The sequence below is a fragment of the Sparus aurata genome, chromosome 23 (genome assembly GCF_900880675.1).
Source record: "Sparus aurata chromosome 23, fSpaAur1.1, whole genome shotgun sequence".
Lineage (NCBI taxonomy): Eukaryota > Metazoa > Chordata > Actinopteri > Spariformes > Sparidae > Sparus > Sparus aurata.
Window position 1 is genome coordinate 17,299,476 of NC_044209.1, and position 19,763 is coordinate 17,319,238.

General features: G+C 44.0%; 1 protein-coding gene across 1 annotated transcript in view; it reads right to left on the minus strand.

Annotated features, from left to right (window-relative positions):
* Positions 1-19,763, minus strand: part of adcy9 (adenylate cyclase 9) — a 39,593-nt gene that overhangs the window by 15,649 nt on the left and 4,181 nt on the right. The gene's annotated exons all lie outside the window — the stretch shown is intronic.

The following is a 19,763-nucleotide window of genomic DNA, read 5'->3' on the forward strand; positions in this document are numbered from 1 at the left end:
GGATGGGTGCGCTGTAGCTGGGTCGATAGCCAGGTGGATGAGGACTCAGGGATGGGAAATGAGGGCGGCAAACAGCAGTAACAAAGAACTAATTCCTCGCACCAGTGATGCAGCAAGAAGAGGCAGCAGGACACCGAGGGGAAAGCTCTCGACTGCCTTTCAGATTGTGCGAGTGTGACCGAGATTCAAAGACCAGATCCAGAAACGGAGACGCACACACACACACTGCACTGACTGATTCCATTTGTTTGCTAATCAAATCCATCGCTGCCTCCTAACGTGACATGCACTGACTTCATGGGTCAGCGGGGTTACTCTTCTCCCTCCTATGTCTCGATCCCCCCCCCCCCCCCCCCCGAAACCTCTCTGAAGATAAACTGACTTTAAATGACACACAGTCGTTTTCTCAGCCTGTGTAGGTAAGTAACACAGGTAAATACATCTTAAGGAGCAAAGAAATGACAAACAACGTCCCAGGTTCAGTGTGATTTGTTCCCGTCTGTTCACTGAGATCTTTCTACGAGCCAGATTGGGAGCATTTGAGTCAAAGAGACACTCACATCCTTCTCGGACTGAAACACTCATAACTACTACTTTGTGAGTCACACAGTTTTATTTATTAATATATTTAGAGTCACGATAAATGCAAATTATATATCTCCTATAAAAGCATTAGCGCTTGCCGAATAATAATAAAACTATATAAAAAGAGAAGCAAGCCAAATCCACCAAAACAGAAATCACCGGACCACTCGGCCTCTATTCCCCAACACTGTAACACCTTATTAAAGATAATGAAGTCATTCAGGGCTAGATAATGTGCGCACTAACACATCACTGGCGAGAAAGGGTGAACAGCGGAGAGAGCAGAGAAGAATTGATAGTGGGTGAATCAATAATGACCCAATATATTTTTTTAAATGCACTTAAAGAAGTCGATTAAAAACAAGGTGCGTGACATGAATACGAACGGGGGAAAAAATCTCAAACATAAACATCTCAAAGCTGAAGGGAAACGACGGAGACAGGAGGTCAGCTGTGGCCTGCTTCCTCCATCACTTCTTGTTAGGCTTTGACTTGTATCAAAATCAATGTGTTGCTGGCTCCATTTCAGACATTTCAGCGCCCTCTCCCTTTGTCGGACCAAAGAAGAGAAACACGGGTCACGCACAAAGACAGGAACCCACGGCCTTCCCTCTCACAGGTTAATGATGATGTACGTTAGATTGATCGCATCTCGTGGTCAGACGGCTTTCAGAGCCCTGACAGCCAGAGGAGAGCAAGATGAATCGTAGGGGGCTCGCAGCGGTGTGCCGTGCCGTATGTATTCTGTGTGTGTTTGTATGAGGGGTTACGTGAGTTTAAGTGTCTGCAGATGTTTGCACGCCCGGTCCTGGCCACTTTAGGACGATCTCCCGGCCTTTACGACCCAACGTTTAGGCAGCAAACATTACAGTGTTGTCGGGCAGTAAACTGCTGATAAACTGGCCTGACCAACAGCTGGATCCACTGTCTGCTTCAACAGCGTCCAACATCAACAGAATGCAGCTGTGCTCTGAAGACCTCACGCTTAGGAAAAAGGTCAGAAGACTTCATGCTGTCTATTCCAATTGATGTGTCTTGTTTCTTTCCAGCTGTGTGTGTCTGAATATCCGTCTGTGACACATACACATGCATGTATTTGTCCCTCTTATCTCTGGTGACCCTGGGCTAACTGAAGAGCATCATTAGCAGGAGGCTTATGGGACTTGAAGTGTCCTGTCCTGTGCTATCAGCTGACAGGGAACAGTAGATAACCTTTCCCCATGAGAGCCCAGTCACATTATCTCCCTCTCCAGGCCCTTTTGTTCAGGACAGAGGACAGCGACATGAGAAAAGCACTTTGCAAACCAACAACACCTCTACTCCTCCCTTCCTCTTGCCTCTCATTGGCACGTCAGAGCTCTTCAGGGACAACGGCCGCCCCTGAACTCCTCTTTGCATGATGCTAAGAGGGGCAGAATTTGGGTGTGCCGAATCAAACGTACACATAAAAAAAGTTGAGTGCAACACACAAGCGGTCCTGACAGCCCAGGATTACATGTTGGTGGTTAACCTCCACAGATAAGTTTGTACGTGGCATAAGCTATGTACCAGATTAATATTTGTGCAAAACATGCCATTTCACATTCACATTACAATGGTTAATAGTAGGCTGTCACATCAGGAGTTACAGGCGACTGGTGCAAAAGTGGAAAAACTTGTTATTTTCAAGGAGATCATAACCCCCCCTTATAACAACAAATTTGTACCCGGGTGTCTTTCCTGTGAAAAACTGAACCTCAACATAAATAAGTAACGACATAAAGAAAAGCACAGTTTGAACTATTCTGTGGTTTTGCGGGGAACGTACTTAGCTAACATTTATTCTGCCGATTGGTTTGACCCTGAGCAAAGAGAATTTATTAGCTGTAATGTAAATGACCAAGCGCCAAAGACACAACCTTAAACTGCCCTCCAGCAAAGAACACAAAAAGGGGGAATAAAAGGCCAAACTGTTATTTAAAGAAAAAATAAATCAAAATGTACCCTTGAGATGCGCAGGAGAAGAGAGAGATAGATAAATTCAGGGTTTTTCCTTTTCTTAAAAGCACATGCTACAGGTACATTAGCCATTGAATGACCGTTTTAGATCTTTTATCTCAAAGCAACACCTTTCCTTTCAAATTCCATTTGCAACCCAAGTGGGACCGAGCAGCAAATGTCGCTATCCCAGGGAGGCTTACTAAGAGCAGCAGAACACAGAGGGCAACGGCGAGAGGGTAGGGGAGTTGGCAGATATGCTTGGATCAGCACACACACACACACACACACACACACACATTATCTTCCAGTAATGACAGGTTTGCCTTCCTGGGCCAGGTATCAGAGCAGGAGGCCAGTGGAGCAGGTGGTGCAGAGAAACCAGCCCTGCTGGGCCGGGCAGCTCTCCTTGCCAGTTGGCACTGCCAGCAAGCAGCCCCCCTCCTTCTCCCTCCACTGCGTCCCAGTCCTGGGATATACTGTACATCCTGTCCCTGTCTAGGGGGGACAAGGGCAGGTGCAACAGGAGGAAAACTGTCCAGTGTGACAGGTTGTTTAGAAGGACTTTATTGCTGCAGCAAGGCTCACAGAGGAGAGGACGGAGCGAGAAGAGGAAGACATTGCAGAGATTTTGGCACCAATTCAAGAGGATAAAAGAGTAGACTAAGAGAGAGGAAGGGGACAGATTGAGTCCCTGAGTTGATTGGTGGTGGTGTTGGTGGAACGGAACTTGCAAATGTGCCGTCTGTGAGTGAACCCATTCAGTCAGAAAACATGACAGACACACACATACATTTTTCATGAGGAATCACCCAGGGACTCATGCTGTCATTTCTGACAGTAAAGGAGAGGCGGGGAGTTTGTGTGCGTCTCCAGAGCCGCGGGCGAGCGGGAGTGGGGGAGGGCGAGCGTTGACCTTCCTTTTCATTTTTATCTTTTACACTTGTTCTGTGTACGGGTCGCCTCTGAGTCATTAAAAAAGGGCATGTTAAGAAGGATGAGCAGAATTTATTCACAACGTCAAATCAGGGGAGACTGTCTCCTCTGTCGGAGAATGTCGAACGGAGATGTTTTAACAGCCAATAAGACTTTCAGTGTTGAATGAATGATACAGAGGAGCGGATGTTTCACACTTTGCTCTATTTACTACATTCATAAACAAGACGATTACACGATGAGCAAAACGCTGATTCATGTTTACATGTGCACTGGGCTTGTATCCAACGCCGTAATTTATCAATGTTTTATTACAGCGCGCCTCTGATGGATTTAAAGGAGATTAGGGCCGGGAGATATAATAGTGCCGTAAAGACAGCAGAGATTCTGATGTACTGTTTCCACCACGGTAGCTGCTCTTCAAATATCTCCCGCTGATGAGGCCATTGTTGGACAATTTGCAAATCAATGAGCTTCCTGGAAATATGCTTCATGGAAATATTTGGTTTGCAAGATTTTTGGCGTCATTGATGAAGTGCTTTGACTTTTACTGGGTTTTCTTTCACTGCACGAGCCAAAAAAGCCATTTGGTTATTTTATCCAGAAAACGGTTTCAAAATCGAGTTTCCAGGAAAAAGTATTAGATCATGACCTACAGCGATGGTGCAATATGAAATGCCCATAATTATAAGATGACGTTATGGTGGTAGCCCGGCTACCTCGTTGTTACTGCCTGCTTTGTCAAAATGAAATAAACTTGTTTTATTTTAGTTTGAGTAAATTATGACAAAAAAACCCTGAAAAAATAGAGAGAAATACAACATTGCAACAGACTCCTACTAATGACTTTTACATTTAAATTCGCATAAAATTTAAAACTTCGTCACTATCTACTCGCTCTCATGCCGATGAAAGGTCAGGTAAAGTTTGGGGACTTGTTTTGAAACGTAAAAAAAAAAAACTATTGGAAAAAATTTACAATGGCTTCAAACAGCTCGTCTGGTGTAATCCAAGTCTCAGGAAGGGTTAAGCCAAAATCTTCTCATTTGCTGCTAGGCTAAATGTTTTAGCTTGCACCCCGTCTAAAGTGGGTGCAAACGCTCAACTGCTGTTTTGCTGTGAAACTCTGAAATGTTTTGTGGACTACAAAACTTCATCCGTCTTTCCATCTGCACAAGGGTGATTAGACACTGACTGAATTTTCATTTTTGGGTGGACTTTTCCTTTTTCAGGTAGGCATACTGTTGCAGGATTATAATGAAATCAGTAAGCGTTCCTGCATCTTTTTCCTGTTATTATTCTTGCTCGCTGCCTCCTGTTTATTATTCCCCTCTGGTGCAGTGGTTCCCTAACCGCAAACATTCGCTGCTACGAACCACTGCAGAAGTCATGGTTTGTAATTCCGATACACCTGATAAACTATACTGGATAAGTAAACATAATGCTGTGTAAAGCGGTACTTAAATATAAACTGGATACAACTAGAGTACTGTACACGTCAAACTCATTGCCGTGCAGCTAAACTAATACAGTGCTGACTCCAGATAACCCATGGTGACCTCTTGGTGTCAGTTATATAAGCTCATTAAAAGAAACAGCAAGTCCTGCACACCACCTGGGCTTTCTCAGGACATTAGCTCTCCAGGTTTGGGACAAAAACACGTCTCAGAACTGTGAGTTACGTCAAGAGTACTTCTCTGCTTACACACACGTACACACACACACTGTCCCAGCAGCAACGAGTCTCTCTTCCTGTTGCAATCAACAAAATCTGTCGATATCCTTCCCTTCTCTCTGTCCCCCTCGATGCTGTAAACATGGGTGGCACGAAAACAAAAGTTCCATATTTGGCCGGTGTGGTTTTTCCTTTCTCCCCCTGGCTTCAATCCGGCCCCGTCAACAATAGAAACACTTGACATCACTCCAAAGTCTTTAACTCTCGCTTTGCTGTCTGTCTCACTCTGTGCTCGCTCTCTATTCTGTGCCTCCATCCTTGACGGTCTCGGGCTGGCATGGTCTGCTGGCAGAACAATAGATACAGTTGAAATCCCTCCAAAATCTTTAAACCCCCCCCCCCCCCCCCCACACACACACACACCATTCATTGCTCAGTGGCCTGTGTTTTCTCCCTCTTTTGTCAATCACTGTAACTCACTGTCTGTCTGTCCGAGCCAATATTCATGTGCCTCGTCACCGTGCGGGCTTTTTCCTGCGAACGATTGCCATGGCTGACATCATCCCGAAAAAGCTCAGCCTCGCTCTCCACCTCATCTTTTTTGCACCATCTTGCTCTCCTCCATCAAACCACCCGCTGAATGCTAATACCCCCGACACTCTTTTCATCTCCACCATAATGCCAGCCACATGGCTCCTTCTGCAATTCAGCACATCTGTCCAGTTCACTTGTTTCCTGCTCAATATGTTTCAAAGATTTATTTTTTTCTCTTTATAGTGGTGATCTACATTGCATTTTTTAAAATAGATATGAAATCTTTTTTTTTTTTTCCCCATCCAGGCTTTCACTTTTTTTTTATAAAATATTTAAGCCCTTCGGAGCGGTGGCACAGCATGAAATCTTAACGACTCGCTGGTGTTGTCATTGTCCTGTCCTGTGAAAATTATCTCAAACATATCAATTTTTTACAAGCTATGCAAAACTGCCAAGTTTCGGCTTTGTGACGGTGCATTTTTATGATGACAGTTAGTTTTTAAATGGTCCATTTAGCATTGGATGTAGGGGAAAAGCAACACTTCCAGCCCAGGGTATTAAAAATTATGATTCAAATCTCCCCTTAAAATGTACTTTTACAATTAGGTCATTGTATTATGTGTTATTTAATTCCTTTACACATTACACAAGCGGTGTGATTATTAAATACTAATGGTGTCCCTCTTCTTCATGATGATATTAACCATCAGTTGGTTCGGCCCACAACCTTCTCAGTCTGCTGCCTTCATCTTTAAAAAAAAAAAAAGGAGAAAATTACCACTGAAAGGACCCAGAGGAAACGAAAATTGGAAAAGAGATCTCAGTAGTGTCTCATTCATTTCTACAAGACAACTATGAGATCTATGTGAGACCAAAGTGAGGCTGTGGCTGATTTCTCCTGTTTCTCAATTGTTTCTCCTGAGAAACAGGTGCAGAAAATCTCAACTTGGGCTCCCTGTAAGTTTCAAAGGAGATCTCATCAAGCTCTCAATGAAGTTTCAGAATGTCTCCCCAGTGCTGGAAAGGAGCAAGGTTTAAGCGGTAAAGTCTCAAGTCTCACCTATTGTTCCTAAGGAATTTTAGGAGAAACGAATGAGAAATGTTTGAGACCAAAAAATACTACAACGAGACTGAAATGAGAACTCTCATTGTGCTCCTTTACGGCTCCATAGCCATAAAGGAGCAAGCTTTGAGCAGTAAAATTTTCCTCTGGGGAACCACTTCCTTATAAATTTCTCGTCAGGAGTTGGAACAAAACAAAACCACATATTTTCTGTGACATTTCTAGGCTCTAAAGGAAATTCGATTTCCTCACATGCTGAATTATGTCGAGCTGACACGCTATTGACCCGCAGCTATGAGCAGCGCTCCACATATCGATTAAACAGTGACTGAGTTTGTGGCTCTGGGTAAATGATCAAAGCTCACAGCCAACACAGACAAACATCCCTCCCTCTCATCCTCTTCTCCTGCTTTGTCTCCACAGAGTTTGCTTTGCTCAAGGTTTTGCGTAATGGCATAGTCACTAGGGGTCATTGATAAAAATGCGCCGGATCTTCTGGCCAGCCACTCTCCGAGGACTCAAGGGAAACTCAAAAAGAAAGCAGGCCAAAGATACAGCTGGGGCAAATCAGGTTGCGAACCTAAAAGCACCACAGAAAGCGCTGCCTGAAACAGAGACACACGGCTGTTTGCACTGTTGACCCACATCCGCTTAAAAAGTGGAAACTGACGGGTTCATTAAATCTCATGGTCAAGCACAGACAGAAGGGCCGGAAACAATTTGATATGCAGCCTGTTAAGATAAGTGTTGCTGTAATGTTTGTTGATGCAGGCGTCATTTCAAAAACAGCGGAGGCAGCACTCCTACTCAACAGTTACAGAGTGAGACAGCAGCAAGATGGAGGGTAGAAAAACAGGAAAAAAAAAAGGGAGGCAGAAAGGAGGCGTGACACGGATGGAGACAGATTGAAAGTGATAAAAGGATGGGGAATGACCGCTGTCAGGAATGTAACAGGTACTTAGCACACACACTCTCTCTCTCTATCTCTCTCTCTCTCACACACACACACACACACACACACACACACACACACACACACACACATCAATACATGCAGTAAGTCAGCAATGGCCTTTAGGAGTGACAGCATGGGGGATTCCTGGGGCGATAAAGTATGTGGATGGAGGATCAGCTGACAGCTGGAGGGGACACAGTAGGGATGTCCCACACAGGAGCCAGTGAGGAAGCCGAGTCTGAGACAGGAACCAACCACAGCTATACACCGACGCTGCTGTTACCTTGTGGTAGAGGGTTATTGTTGTTTAGGTATGTAGGCCATTGGTTAAGTAACAAGAAATTTCCAGTAGAAATATATTTTTTTTATCTAGCAATAATGTTTTTGTTTTACTTTAAGTCTTCCTATTTGGTCCAAGTAACTGCAAAAGAAAAAGCCCAAAACCAAAAGTGACAGTAAAAAAACAGTCAGATGAAACTGTGACGGACAAAATCGGGAATAACGTTCATGTAACCAGCAAACTGTTGGTATGAATATTTCAGCAGCCACAGCCATCACAGCAAACAGAGCCGTCATCGCTGAGATTTCTGTTAAATGACTAACTGATTTATTGACTGATTGTTTGAGCGCGCACACCAACACTCACAGCCTCATGCATTAATCAGGCCATTTTTGAAATTTCAATCAACTTGAAATGGAATGTTAGTCTCTGACTGCCTGCATATGTGAATATGCTGTATATCTGCCCCTCAATTTCACACTTAGTAGGCGTATGGCTGAGGAAGTGCAGTGTCGAGTGTGAGCTCTTGTGATCCACAACACATCTATATTGGTAGTGCGTCACCAAGTATTCACTATGTAGTGTATCAAGACGGGACCCAATTTATGTTTTCAATCGGCAAAGGCATGCTGGGAACACCTTGAACTCCGTCACTCAATACAGGACATTAAAAACAGATGAAGAAAGAGAGACCTGCGATGCTGCTGTAAATGGTCTCATATTTCTCATACTGGAAAAGCCGCTTTACAACACTGGTCAGATTCATCCATTCATACACTGATGGCAGAGGCCATCAGGAGCAATTTGGGGTTCAGTGTCTTGCTCAAGGACACTTCGACATGCAGCTAGGAGGAGCCGGGATTACTAGACGACCCAATCTACCCCCTGAGCTACAGCTGCCAAAGTGGTAACTGTAAATGATATAGTTTTATTACAATAACTGTTAAATAGCTCTATTTTCCGACAATTTTCCTTCCTTTTGCCGCCATGTCTGACGATTATCGCTGCACGTCTATGTGGTGACGCGGGGAGGTGGGAGGAGATTGCTAACTGCAAAAACGGACAGCATTCACAGCAGCTTTAAGTTTGCCGTGCTAAACTTGAACATTCCAAGCATCAGCAATGTAACTTTCGTGATGAGTACTTTTAATACAGCAATTATCCTAGCTCCAAATAGCTAAATAGCCTGGTCCCAAAATGTTAGCTGTTGGCAATTATAGCAAATAGCTGACTGAACCCAAATGACACATATAGAGTGCCAAAGTCCCGCCACTTCCGTTATCCAGTATTATTTGTCTCTCTCCGTCCACTATCATACATATTTTTCCGAAATAAAGTCCCATGGGGATGCAACTACAGTATGTAATGGCAGGTGTATTAATCAGAACCCAAGGGAGCTCAGTTAAGTTTGGCAGTTGTGTGGGTGTATGAAAAAAGCCAGAGAAAGACAGGAATGTGAGGGACAAGCAATTCTAAAAGTGAGGCTTCGTCACTCTTAAAGCAAGAGAGAGCTAAAACTGGACTCAGACACTCTAAAAATTCATTTCACGGTCTGCACCCCTAATAATAAAATACCCAGGCATGCCTTTACAACAGACACAAAGGAATTCACAGAGGAAAACACACTTTAACTGTACATTAGACACACACACACACACACACACACACACACAAACATGCACTGTTGATCCATGCAGGCTGAGTGCTGTAGCAGGTTTCAGGGTGGACCGGCTCCCCGTCCTCTTCCTTCATTCATAATTCAAAAAGCCATTTATCACACACACACACACACACACACACACACACACACACACACACACACACACACACACACACACACACACACACTCCCGCTGTGCCCACTAACGAGACACTACAGCTCCACGGACCGGCTGCATGTGTGGGTCTTTGCATTTAGTGTGCCTGAACGCCAGTCGCAAAAAAAGTGCCTGTGAGTGTGCACTTCTAGCAGGGTGGGCGGGGGTTGTTGTGAGTGTCACCTCAAGAGTGAGCTCCATCTGTCAATGTCAGCGAAGTCTTGTGTGCGCCATAGTAGAAGGAGCGCTGGCATTTGCTGTACCCTTGATCACACGGGAGAAAAAGCTTAGGATGCATCAATGACTCATGATAGCAATTTATCACCCGAGCTTGTGCACGGCGGGCAAGGAGAGCGAGCGCAGCCCCATGTGCAGCTCAGCTCACACTGTACCTAGACGTCTGAGTAACAAGAATGCCGTCACACAGAGGCACTGTAACCATTTCCTTCACTTTTTCAAGGTTTACATCTTTGACAATCAGAATGTGCGCAATTTGTATCTGTGTAGGTGTCCTTTAGAGCTGCGGTGGCGAAGCATCGCTACACGCTTTCAGTTTATCCTTGGCTGGGCGCACACAAAAATAGGCCTTCGCTAGGCTTTTCACCACAATACGAGAGCCGGGATTTTAGCTGAATAAAGTCAGTTTGGCCCCCTTTCTCCCAGTCGGAGTGCCAGTCCTTCCATCTATAAAGACCCTCCAGTTTTCAAGCTGACCCTCGCCCCTTTCAATAGCCCGTTGCCATGGCAATTAGCCTTGGCGGACCCAGCTGGAGTTAGTGTGTGTGTGTGTTTGTGTGTGTGTGTGTTGCCGAAGATGGGAAACGTCCTTTCCCATGTGTTGTGCGGAGGCTGTTGCTGCGACTGTGAGCCAGGTGGAGCCCTGAACAGGGTGAACCTTAAGGGGCAACTCTATCCATCTTCCTGTCTCACTCTGTTTATCAGTTTTCTCTCTTTACAACCCCTCTCTCGCAAAACTGTTTCTCTCCGTCCACAGGAAGGATAGTTAAGTTGCGAAGGACGATATACGAGCACACATCCTCAGCCGTTTGATAACAGATTGGCTCGCTGCCTGCAATGAACGAGAGAGCAGAAGCAAGAAGATTCCTTTACAAACCTCGGGCTTTGTTGAAAAATGTTGACGTTATACTAATGGCATTATGCTATCAAGATGGCACGAGATTACTGTATCTGTGACACCGTAAATACGATTTTCTTTTTGGTCCCCTGCGGTCGTGAAAAGACTCCAATCTGTGCGTAATCATGTCGCATGCCTCTTCTATTCAGGAGCGAGATCAAAAGAAGAAAGAAAGGAAGAAAGAAAGAAAACTGTGGCTAAGATATGAGAATACGCAGAAACATAGCTGAATCATGACGTCTACTGCCCCACACATTAATACTCCCCGCCATCCTCCACCACTCATAACCTCTGTGAGTAATGGACTGATTATACAAGAAAGTAAATATCGGCCACGTGACCTCCGACACACAACAAAGCGACGCTCGGCTGCACTACATTAGCTCACCTGCACTGGTTTAATGGTGGCTAATGGAGCAGCTGAAACGTGGAACCTCACAGCACATTACTCTCCCATTTCACATTTCATAGCAAATGGCCTCGGGGAGTAAATGAACAGTTTGTGTGTGTTAAACGGTCGCAGCTAGGACTCTATTCACTTGTAGAACTAGGTCAACCAAATCAAACATGTTCATTTGAAACAACATATATATATATATATTAATCTATCAGCATATTTGATAACTCAGACTGGTGCTTATTGTCATTGGGCTTTGAAATGCTAGAAAAACTTGTAATGTGTAATGTCTCTTTTTTGTCCAACCAACAGTATTACATTGTATCATTGTACATTCCACCATCAAGTCCCAACAGTCCCCTTTATCTGCACCAAACTCAAAATGAAATATGCCAGATTTTTGAACCAGGATTCATGTACTATTGCCTGAGAAATTACAGAAAGGTTTCGAAAGTGAAAAAGAAATCCTGGATCCACACAAAAGTTTTTTTTGTGTCATCCTGTCACGCTTGTCAGTCAACCAACCAGCAAACAATCAAACCGACACGGGTGAAAACATAGCCTCCTTGGCAGAGGTAATAAACAGAGAAAAGCAGTTAGTCCTCACTTTAAAGCTGTATCCAAATAATACTTTGATTTAATTTTGCTTGAGAAACGGCTGAAACCACTAAGCAATATCAAATTGTGGTGACTTCTCAAATCCTTTTTCAGTTATTTCAGCTCACACACAAAAATGTGATAATATGACAATTATAAGTCAAGACACAAAAGAAAATCTTGGGTAGAACAATTAAAGTACCTGTTGTCTCTGTTATACGCCTTCACGCAGCCTTCAATTTGTCATTCCTGATGTGGTGAGGAATAACTTCATTATTTTATCCTATAGGACATTTGTCATATTCATCATTGTTGAGTAATGGCCAAAAATGGATCTTGTGAGGTCACTGTTTGACCTTCAGCCGATTTTATCAAATCAGTTATACCATGAGTCATAGTGGACATTTCACACCACATTTCAAGACGTTCCCTCAGGGTGTTCTTGAGATACAGTGCTCACAAGAATGGAAAGGATGGACAGACAGCCGAAGACATATCGCCTGTGGCCACGTCTATCGTCGATGTGGAGGCATAATGTGCTGTAGACATAAAAAAAAGTGTCTACAGCACAAAAAAAGTCTACAGCACATTCACCACAGTTTCATAAAACTACTATAACTACTACTTTATTAAAACTACAATATCACAATGTTGCACTTGAGCCAACAATATCATGATACTTTCAACTGATGCCAACCCTGCTGCAGTGCTGGTGGCTTTGTAAAACACAGTTTTGTCTGCAGCGCCAGAATCCAAAGAGAATACCTCCATCCTACAACCGCTGAGAGGTCACCTGAACATTATCCTTTGTCTGCACAGCCACTGATATCGATTTGCTGTGTGTGCTTAACTTACTGAATTAAAAAGGCAAGAGGCCTGTGAGCAAAGTGAAACAGCGTGCGTTAGATGGCACGTTGTGTTGCATGTCCTACGCCACATGCTACATGTGCTGTGTTTGTTCTACAGGCTCAGACGTGTCAGCTGCTCGCACGTGTGACTCCTTATCAGACAGACAGCGGTGGCTCTGATATCAGGCTCTCACATCCACCTCGCCCTGGGTCATTTCTGTCAGTGCAGATAGAGGCAGGACACTTCACAATTGAGCCAATAGGACAGCTGTCCCCTATGGGAGGTTTACAGGGTCTGCTGACACTTGTCAGGATTAAGAGGAGCACAACAGGTTACACGGACGTTTAGAGGAAAATCTCAAACGGTATCAGTTCAATAGAAAGCTCACTGGGCCATGCCGATAAGATTATTAGCACCCTTTGGGATAAAATGCTTTCCACGTTTCTGCTGTTAATCTAGAAAACTCATTACAACCCCCCCCGAGTAGAATCTTTGCTCGCTTGCTTGCTTGATGCTGAGTCGAAGCTGCAAGCAATATCCTTGCGGTACAGTCCTCCTGGACAAGTACAGGTAGTTCAAACTGCTGAGTAACAGTGTGACACAGCAGATGACCTAAACAACTGCGACTGTATCACCACATCATAGACCTTCAATAACCTTGGCACGATGGCTCCATGTTTTTGCGGAGCATGACAAGGGATCCTGAAGCTCTGCAGACTCACTCTCTGCGATAAGCCCATACAGATGATTAATGGTTAGATTGTGTTGCCGCAGGCGTCGATGCCATGCTGTGCTGAATCTTACAGCGCAGAGATACTGTACAATGCAGTGTGATGTATTATGCCATTACTCTCGTGGCAGAGCTGTAATCTACCATACATAGCCAAGGTGTTCCAGGCACGGGTTGGTCACTGCAATACAATATGGCAGTTTAGAGTCTCCCCTGGCTGTTTTGTTCCCCTGGCAGCCTCCCACAGACGAGAGGGCTGCTACAGAACTCAGAATGCTGTGTCATAGTAATGCCTGTGTGTTTACCACTGTTTTTTATAAACCACCCCAAACAGCCTAATCATACTCTAGCTCTGTGTCTGCCCCTCCAATAGTAAGCCACTCCACACAGAGCACCTCACTTCACTATCGACCCCCCTGTCTCTCGACAGTAGGTATGAATGCTGCGTGTGCATACTGATTTGAGCTCAAGGGTCTAGACGACAATTATGCCAGGTATTTTGATTGCTGGCAGGGGGAGACGACAGCTGTGTATATATTAAGGTGAAGAAGCCAATCCGTTTAACTTTTTTGTCAAGTGAAGCAGTGTGTAGACTGACAGTACAAAAGCACACACACACACACACACAGCACTTTAGGTGTGAAACCCGGTGGCTTACATGAGTACAGCCTCCCTTTCTCTGCTTGGGATTGGCACTAGAGCTCAATGCTGAGGTCCAGTTACATGTTGGCCTTGTGCAGTGGTGGTTAAGCAATGCAGCTGCAGTTCTGCTCTTTAGTACCACCATCCATTGGAGTCCAAGACGGCAGTCTGGCAACAATATCTAACAATTTTACCCTAAAACAACAGCTTCAAAATAATTTTGTTACTTTAACAGGAAGAGGTACGTAATAGAGCTCGGCCGATCAAGATCTTTGATCTGATGCTTGATGCCGGACCACACATACCATATTTCACCACTAGCTATGCCATGTGACTCACTTCCAAAAGTTAAATAAGGAGAGCCCATGAATGACAGCAGCACTACAGTCCATCAGGGCAACTGTGATAGATCACGTTTCTTATTTCTCACCTCTTACTGAGGAGAGTTCTCTCTCGTGGACATCAATCTGAGTAGAATGATGGCAGACATGAACCTATGGAGCTGAGCCAATCGGCTACACCGGGCTCCTGCTACTTGGCCACACGCTGCTAGTTCTCTCCACCTGATGTTACACCTGACAATGCCAGTTCAGTGGGTTGGTAAAATTCAGACCTATCCAACCTTAATGCTTTATGGCAGCTAGGTTTTGGGTTTTAGTTTTTAAAATTTAGGTAGTTTACGGGGAAATGATCTCTGGTTTTCTCTCTGTATCCCCTGGCTGCTTCGCCTGAAATCTCTGTGATTTTCATTGTTCTCTGATGGCCAGAATGCTTTACTTGTTGCTAAAGTAGCTGCTAACTGTTGCTGATTTTAGCCTGTTAGCCCAGTTAGCCATGCAGCTATCTGACTCTGCCAACAGTCACATCTTAACGTAAGCGTAACATGAAAAGATAAATTAGGTTCCCAGACTTGACATTAGGTGCTGGTATTAATGCAATATGAAAGCATCAAACATGCATTATATATATGAATTAGATGTAGGCACTTTGAAATAACATCACATAAAAGACAGTTAAATGTAAGCTGATGGGAGATGCACAGGTTTTCTACCCAGAAGTTATTATTAATAGAAACAGAGTCAGTCAAGCGAGCAATGCAACCGAGCTCAGCAGTCTCTACGGACATCATGACCGAGACAAAGACACCAAGAAGGACGTTGACAGAGGAAGCTAAGAAGAGAAAAAGATTCACCGAGCAAAAGACAAGTTACATCTCAGGCTACCTTTTAGCCATTTGAAATACTTTCCCCAAAAATTAAATGCTGCATGGCAGATGCCAAGCTGAACCTCTTGTTGTTGGACTAATATTATCTGGCTTGCCATTTCTTGTGTTGTTGCACTTGCTTGATGTTAGCTGTGTCAACATCACGGTTGATGTAATCTCAAAAAAAAGCTTCATATATACCACCAAACCCAAAAGCTACCAGTTCTTGCACAATGTTGCTGTGAGAGCAGTTCTTCTACCTCCCCATCTAGTTCTCTCCAAGCCTCTCTTCCTATATTCCTGCATCTTTGAGTCCTGCCTGAAAACCTGCCTCATCTATTGTGGTCAAGGTCACAGGTAGCAGCCATTATAAGTAATTCTCCACAGAGCCTCAGGCAAATGCTGTACACTTACTGGCTGACGGCGCATCCCTACGGAAAAGCATTCGCAGGGTAGGGGAAGGGATGTGTGAGCGTTAATGTGTGCATGTGAGTCTCCCAAAAGCACAAATGCCTCGCCCGATAACTAATATCAGCATGAAGTAATAGGGCCAGAGTGAAGAGACACAGAACATTCATCATCTGGACTATTAGCAGCCAAATTCTGCTCTGTGCTCAAATCAATTCCCTTGTAGCTAATCAATTACTGCTCCGAGGGCCTAAAGGTGGACAAGGAACTGGGACAAATTAATATCGTGGAACCGAATACATATCATCTGCTGTTTTGTAGCTTGCATGACCCCTGGCTTTTGGTTGATTTTCTTTGATATCCAGATGGCATGAAAACCTCTTGCGTTGCCTCATCATAAATAAACAAAGCCGTGACAGCCTCATTATAGGCAATCAATATCATTCGCTGTGATTTAAACGACTCGCTGGCAGGCGGCTGATGGGTTCGGGGTCAGGATAACACCAGGCCAGCATGGGGAGATATGATGATGGTGAATTACTAACATTAATCACTTGAGCCGAGAAGGCTACCCAGTCTTGCTTTATTAGAAGTCCTCCATGGTGCAAAGAGAGGAGAGAGCGGGTCGAAAAGGGATATACTGTACGCTGCTGCCCGGCACAGCTTTGCTCAGCAGTTAAGTTAGAAAAAGGTCAAACTGAATCTGAGAACATGGCATACCTTGAGGCTGAGAACCATGTACATAATAAGCGTAAGAGGAGAGGGGGTTGAGGAAATTATACAAAAGAGCTGTCAGATGTTCAAATCAATGTGTTGTTAGATAACTTAAGTGGACTGAATAGCGGTCATTTAGGTTATTTTTCTCTTTTTTTACTCTCTTAGCCTCGAAGATTCGGAACAGTTTATCTCTTTTGTCCACTTGGGGTGGTGGAAATATCAACACTTTTTCAGCAAACTGTTTCTTCTTTACACCCCCAGCAGCCACAGAACAACATGAGCATTCATTAGGGTGTCATGTTGGGTGTCTAGCTGCCTGGTGAATATAATTCCAATATTCTGTCTTTATTTTCTTAACTTCGGTCTCTACCAACTCCTGAGGGATACATCTGGCCCTTCAGCTGCTAAATGCTCCTACCAAGTGCATCAGCAAGTCTTTAACAGAGTATGTCTGCTGTATGGTGCTGAGCAGGTAATAGGTACCTGTAAAGTGGGTTTCTGGATCTGAACTGCTTGCTACAGCCAAAAATGACAGTATGAGAGCAGTGAGAGTGAACTAAATCAGTGACATTTAAAGACAGGATAGATAAAAATGAGCTGAAGTTCACCACAAAGTGAACTATTCTTACTCTAACTTTACATCTTGTAGATTGATCAATTTATAGAAAATGTGTGTACTAATTGTGTAGTGAGACACTTGGTGGAAACAAAGGTGATGCTAACTCAATGGTTCCACATCAGGGGGTTTGGGTGGGGGGTGTGCAACACAAGCTATCAAACTTGTAGTATATGCCTACGTACTTAGCTATTATTTTGATCATGAGTCTATCGAGAGATGAGGAGGGGAAACATAAGCCACTTCCCCGCCCTCCAAAGTCTCACCTGGACAGGTGGGCAAGTTGCAAACATGGAGGGTTGGGCTAGCGCTCGTCACAGCCCCGTGCTTGTGGGACTGCATTTGTGCACACGGAGCAGAAATGCTCCCTCGCTGGTTTTTGTACAAGTGCAGGTTGTGAGGCTGCTTGCCACAGAGGAGCTCGATTTCTGGCTCTCTTTAGCAGTCTTTTACTTCTTTTTTAGGTACATCCTTCATTCGAATACTGATTCAGACGCCGATTACCATAGCAACGGTAGAAGCTTTGAAGCTTTTGGGTCAGCCCTAACATTGTTATTCTAAAAATACAGATTATAGCTGCTTTAATGTCTGCCACTAAGCTACTTGAAGCAGTCCTGGCCCTTGTTATCAAAGATACTTGAAGCAGCTGTTGTCAGTCTGTGAAAGTATCGCAGCGTTACAGATTTAACTGGTAATGGCTCTTAAACTACATTTTTTCTCCTTTCTTATGATAACACACAAACAATTTAGAAAACAAATGCTGCTTGAAGGATAGAAAAACCATGACTGGCTCTCTGTGGCCATCAGCAGAAAGATAATAGGGCAGCACTGACAGTCTGGCAGGTGCCATCATTCTACAGTAATACAAAGGAAGGACACAGACAGGTACTTTCCAGGGAAACGGAGCCAAAGATGGGTTAAATTTCCAATATGGCAAGTGTACAATACAAAATGCAGCTGCTTATAGAGACAAACACAGAGAAGAGAAGAGAGGGGAAGAGAAGAGAAGAGGAGAAAAGAAGAGAGCTGTGTTGCGGTTTATGATTCATGTCATTATGGATCATTCTGCCAATATTCCTCTTGATTTATTAATAAAGAGCTGAGAGAGAAACCAGAGCTAAATATCATGGACTTGTCACTTGATGGGAAAAAAATCAATGCACAATTATTTTTATAATCGATTCCTATTCTTTATGCCTTGTTTCCAGTGCCTCCAGTGATTTGGTTGTTGTTTTAAGATGGGCTGATCTGTCACCTTCATTAGTCCTAGCTTCTCAAAAGTGAGCATTTTCTCATTATCTCTTCATCACTCTTTCTCGATATCCTTAATAATGGTTTGGGTTTTGCACTGTTGGACAAAACAAGCTGTTCGAAAACACCATCTTTGGCTCTTGGAAGCTATAGCGGGTGCTTTTCAATGATTTCTAATAACAACTGATAAAAAAAATAATCTAAAAAATTAATTCAGATTTTATAGTAATGAAAACAACCACTAGGAACAGCCCCACATCTAAAAGTGCTGTGTTCAAAAACTGTCATTCTTAACCTCAAACACCAGCTATCAGCCTCTGGGATGTAAACTGAGCCGCAACTCCATTTGTTGCTAAAACCACAGACCTCAGGTCAGTGCTGAGGAGCCAACAGGATGCAGCTGTAACACTTAACTGACCACACGTGGCTGCAATGTGCCGCAAATAGCTTATAATTACAGCAGGAAGCTCTAAGTAAGAAAGCACAAGCTCTCCAACATGTGCACCTACAGGATGAGACAACAAGACTCGATAGCACAGCTGGAACCTCTGAAGCACTCAGCAGCCAAAAAAACTGTTTGTGAGAAAGTGAAACATCAAACCAACCCAAAAAGGGCATCAAAAATACATGGCAGACAGCTGCACAGCGATCAGTGTCGAGGTCAGAGCAATTTACTTCAGAGTTAGGCAACAGGGAGCAGCCCCAGCCAAGATCCTTGCCTGGCTGCAATGTTACCCAAGTGATTAACACAGACTGAGCCAGACAGCGGAGGGAATTTTACAGCAGTGGAGAACAACTCTTTCCTGACAGCCAGCTCTCTCACTGGCACAGCAGATCTAGAGGGAGAGGATAAATCTCTGGAGGGGAACTGAATGCATGATGGAGGAGATGGAGAAAAAGAAAAGGAGGAGCAAGAAGTGAAAGAGTGGTAGCCACTCATTAATTTGACAGATGAGGGGAGAATGCAGGCCCATAAATCACACCTGCCGGCTGGTAAACAGGAGACGCTTTCGCTCAATCTTGTTGACTTGGACAAAGTACTGGATTCCAAGCCAGAATAATGGAAATCTGCACCCATGGGCATAAAGCCTGTGTAGACTTAAATGTCTAATTTGTATGAATTACAAATTCAGGCCTCAAATGCCCAAAATCAGACACGCAGTCTCCAAGAAAGCACTTTCATCATCTATTCAAAGAAAAAAAACCTGAAATGCTAACTCCAAAGGGCAGATGAACGCCATCTGCACCACCTTAGTCAGACCTGTCACTTCACTTACACCGAGTGATAATGGATCAACACGCCTTTAATGGTGACAGGAGACATTAAGCCAACGTTCAGGAACACTGAGGAGATCTGCATAAATGCATCAAATCAGGGCTGCAATCAAGCAGCAG